This window comes from Syngnathus typhle, unplaced genomic scaffold (genome assembly GCF_033458585.1).
Source record: "Syngnathus typhle isolate RoL2023-S1 ecotype Sweden unplaced genomic scaffold, RoL_Styp_1.0 HiC_scaffold_44, whole genome shotgun sequence".
NCBI classification, from domain to species: Eukaryota; Metazoa; Chordata; class Actinopteri; order Syngnathiformes; family Syngnathidae; genus Syngnathus; species Syngnathus typhle.
The window spans coordinates 714,502-719,593 of record NW_026871950.1 but is presented as its reverse complement, the minus strand read 5'-3'; positions in this window follow the sequence as shown (position 1 = coordinate 719,593).

The window sequence follows — 5,092 nt, the reverse complement described above, 5'->3', positions numbered from 1 at the left end:
TATTACTGCGCATTAAGAAATGACCACCTCCAACGTTTGGTTTATGTTTTATAAGCATTTTTAATTTTATTGCTTAAATCGCATTTCTCGGCGAGCTGAGCACTTTTTCTGAATTGTGCCGCTCCGTCACTCTGGTTAGGTTGGCATCGAAAAAAACGCTCTCGGGTGCTTTAGAGTGCCGAGTTATTCACTGCGCATGAAGAAATGACCACCTCCAACGTTTGGTTTATGTTTAATAAGCATTTTTAATTTTATTGCTTGAATCGCATTTTCTCGGCGAGCTGAGCACTTTTTCTGAATTGTGCCGCTCCCGTCACTCTGGTTAGGTTGGCATCGAAAAAAACGCTCTCGGGTGCTTTAGAGTGCCGAGTTTATCACTGCGCATGAAGAAATGACCACCTCCAACGTTTGGTTTATGTTTTATAAGCATTTTTAATTTTATTGCTTAAATCGCATTTTCTCGGCGAGCTGAGCACTTTTTCTGAATTGTGCCGCTCCCGTCACTCTGGTTAGGTTGGCATCGAAAAAAACGCTCTCGGGTGCTTTAGAGTGCCGAGTTTATCACTGCGCATGAAGAAATGACCACCTCCAACGTTTGGTTTATGTTTTATAAGCATTTTTAATTTTATTGCTTAAATCGCATTTTCTCGGCGAGCTGAGCACTTTTTCTGAATTGTGCCGCTCCCGTCACTCTGGTTAGGTTGGCATCGAAAAAAACGCTCTCGGGTGCTTTAGAGTGCCGAGTTTATTACTGCGCATTAAGAAATGACCACCTCCAACGTTTGGTTTATGTTTTATAAGCATTTTTAATTTTATTGCTTAAATCGCATTTTCTCGGCGAGCTGAGCACTTTTTCTGAATTGTGCCGCTCCCGTCACTCTGGTTAGGTTGGCATCGAAAAAAACGCTCTCGGGTGCTTTAGAGTGCCGAGTTTATTACTGCGCATTAAGAAATGACCACCTCCAACGTTTGGTTTATGTTTTATAAGCATTTTTAATTTTATTGCTTAAATCGCATTTTCTCGGCGAGCTGAGCACTTTTTCTGAATTGTGCCGCTCCCGTCACTCTGGTTAGGTTGGCATCGAAAAAAACGCTCTCGGGTGCTTTAGAGTGCCGAGTTTATTACTGCGCATTAAGAAATGACCACCTCCAACGTTTGGTTTATGTTTTATAAGCATTTTTAATTTTATTGCTTAAATCGCATTTTCTCGGCGAGCTGAGCGACTTTTTCTGAATTGTGCCGCTCCGTCACTCTGGTTAGGTTGGCATCGAAAAAAACGCTCTCGGGTGCTTTAGAGTGCCGAGTTATTCACTGCGCATTAAGAAATGACCACCTCCAACGTTTGGTTTATGTTTTATAAGCATTTTTAATTTTATTGCTTAAATCGCATTTTCTCGGCGAGCTGAGCACTTTTTCTGAATTGTGCCGCTCCCGTCACTCTGGTTAGGTTGGCATCGAAAAAAACGCTCTCGGGTGCTTTAGAGTGCCGAGTTTATTACTGCGCATTAAGAAATGACCACCTCCAACGTTTGGTTTATGTTTTATAAGCATTTTTAATTTTATTGCTTAAATCGCATTTTCTCGGCGAGCTGAGCACTTTTTCTGAATTGTGCCGCTCCCGTCACTCTGGTTAGGTTGGCATCGAAAAAAAACGCTCTCGGGTGCTTTAGAGTGCCGAGTTTATTACTGCGCATTAAGAAATGACCACCTCCAACGTTTGGTTTATGTTTTATAAGCATTTTTAATTTTATTGCTTAAATCGCATTTTCTCGGCGAGCTGAGCACTTTTTCTGAATTGTGCCGCTCCCGTCACTCTGGTTAGGTTGGCATCGAAAAAAACGCTCTCGGGTGCTTTAGAGTGCCGAGTTATTCACTGCGCATGAAGAAATGACCACCTCCAACGTTTGGTTTATGTTTATAAGCATTTTAATTTTATTGCTTGAATCGCATTTTCTCGGCGAGCTGAGCACTTTTTCTGAATTGTGCCGCTCCCGTCACTCTGGTTAGGTTGGCATCGAAAAAAACGCTCTCGGGTGCTTTAGAGTGCCGAGTTTATACTGCGCATGAAGAAATGACCACCTCCAACGTTTGGTTTATGTTTTATAAGCATTTTTAATTTTATTGCTTAAATCGCATTTTCTCGGCGAGCTGAGCACTTTTTCTGAATTGTGCCGCTCCCGTCACTCTGGTTAGGTTGGCATCGAAAAAAACGCTCTCGGGTGCTTTAGAGTGCCGAGTTTATCACTGCGCATGAAGAAATGACCACCTCCAACGTTTGGTTTATGTTTAATAAGCATTTTTAATTTTATTGCTTAAATCGCATTTTCTCGGCGAGCTGAGCGCTTTTTCTGAATTGTGCCGCTCCCGTCACTCTGGTAGGTTGGCATCGAAAAAAACGCTCTCGGGTGCTTAGAGTGCCGAGTTTATCTACTGCGCATTAAGAAATGACCACCTCCAACGTTTGGTTTATGTTTTATAAGCATTTTTAATTTTATTGCTTAAATCGCATTTTCTCGGCGAGCTGAGCACTTTTTCTGATTTGTGCCGCTCCCGTCACTCTGGTTAGGTTGGCATCGAAAAAAACGCTCTCGGGTGCTTTAGAGTGCCGAGTTTATTACTGCGCATTAAGAAATGACCACCTCCAACGTTTGGTTTATGTTTTATAAGCATTTTTAATTTTATTGCTTAAATCGCATTTTCTCGGCGAGCTGAGCACTTTTTCTGAATTGTGCCGCTCCCGTCACTCTGGTTAGGTTGGCATCGAAAAAACGCTCTCGGGTGCTTTAGAGTGCCGAGTTTATTACTGCGCATTAAGAAATGACCACCTCCAACGTTTGGTTTATGTTTTATAAGCATTTTTAATTTTATTGCTTAAATCGCATTTTCTCGGCGAGCTGAGCGACTTTTTCTGAATTGTGCCGCTCCCGTCCACTCTGGTTAGGTTGGCATCGAAAAAAACGCTCTCGGGTGCTTTAGAGTGCCGAGTTATTACTGCGCATGAAGAAATGACCACCTCCAACGTTTGGTTTATGTTTAATAAGCATTTTTAATTTTATTGCTTAAATCGCATTTTCTCGGCGAGCTGAGCACTTTTTCTGAATTGTGCCGCTCCCGTCACTCTGGTTAGGTTGGCATCGAAAAAAACGCTCTCGGGTGCTTTAGAGTGCCGAGTTTATTACTGCGCATTAAGAAATGACCACCTCCAACGTTTGGTTTATGTTTTATAAGCATTTTTAATTTTATTGCTTAAATCGCATTTTCTCGGCGAGCTGAGCACTTTTTCTGAATTGTGCCGCTCCCGTCACTCTGGTTAGGTTGGCATCAAAAAAACGCTCTCGGGTGCTTTAGAGTGCCGAGTTTATTACTGCGCATTAAGAAATGACCACCTCCAACGTTTGGTTTATGTTTTATAAGCATTTTTAATTTTATTGCTTAAATCGCATTTTCTCGGCGAGCTGAGCACTTTTTCTGAATTGTGCCGCTCCCGTCACTCTGGTAGTGGCATCGAAAAAAACGCTCTCGGGTGCTTTAGAGTGCCGAGTTTATTCACTGCGCATTAAGAAATGACCACCTCCAACGTTTGGTTTATGTTTTATAAGCATTTTTAATTTTATTGCTTAAATCGCATTTTCTCGGCGAGCTGAGCAGCTTTTTCTGAATTGTGCCGCTCCCGTCACTCTGGTTAGGTTGGCATCGAAAAAAAACGCTCTCGGGTGCTTTAGAGTGCCGAGTTTATTACTGGCCATTAAGAATGACCACCTCCAACGTTTGGTTTATGTTTTATAAGCATTTTTAATTTTATTGCTTAAATCGCATTTTCTCGGCGAGCTGAGCCTTTTTCTGAATTGTGCCGCTCCCGTCACTCTGGTTAGGTTGGCATCGAAAAAAACGCTCTCGGGTGCTTTAGAGTGCCGAGTTTATTACTGCGCATTAAGAAATGACCACCTCCAACGTTTGGTTTATGTTTTATAAGCATTTTTAATTTTATTGCTTAAATCGCATTTTCTCGGCGAGCTGAGCCTTTTTCTGAATTGTGCCGCTCCCGTCACTCTGGTTAGGTTGGCATCGAAAAAAACGCTCTCGGGTGCTTTAGAGTGCCGAGTTTATTACTGCGCATTAAGAAATGACCACCTCCAACGTTTGGTTTATGTTTTATAAGCATTTTTAATTTTATTGCTTAAATCGCATTTTCTCGGCGAGCTGAGCACTTTTTCTGAATTGTGCCGCTCCCGTCACTCTGGTTAGGTTGGCATCGAAAAAAACGCTCTCGGGTGCTTTAGAGTGCCGAGTTTATTACTGCGCATTAAGAAATGACCACCTCCAACGTTTGGTTTATGTTTTATAAGCATTTTTAATTTTATTGCTTAAATCGCATTTTCTCGGCGAGCTGAGCACTTTTCTGAATTGTGCCGCTCCCGTCACTCTGGTTAGGTTGGCATCGAAAAAAAACGCTCTCGGGTGCTTTAGAGTGCCGAGTTTATTACTGCGCATTAAGAAATGACCACCTCCAACGTTTGGTTTATGTTTTATAAGCATTTTTAATTTTATTGCTTAAATCGCATTTTCTCGGCGAGCTGAGCACTTTTTCTGAATTGTGCCGCTCCCGTCACTCTGGTTAGGTTGGCATCGAAAAAAACGCTCTCGGGTGCTTTAGAGTGCCGAGTTTATTACTGCGCATTAAGAAATGACCACCTCCAACGTTTGGTTTATGTTTTATAAGCATTTTTAATTTTATTGCTTAAATCGCATTTCTCGGCGAGCTGAGCACTTTTTCTGAATTGTGCCGCTCCCGTCACTCTGGTTAGGTTGGCATCGAAAAAAACGCTCTCGGGTGCTTTAGAGTGCCGAGTTTATTACTGCGCATTAAGAAATGACCACCTCCAACGTTTGGTTTATGTTTTATAAGCATTTTTAATTTTTATTGCTTAAATCGCATTTTCTCGGCGAGCTGAGCACTTTTTCTGAATTGTGCCGCTCCCGTCACTCTGGTTAGGTTGGCATCGAAAAAAACGCTCTCGGGTGCTTTAGAGTGCCGAGTTTATTACTGCGCATTAAGAAATGACCACCTCCAACGTTTGGTTTATGTTTTAT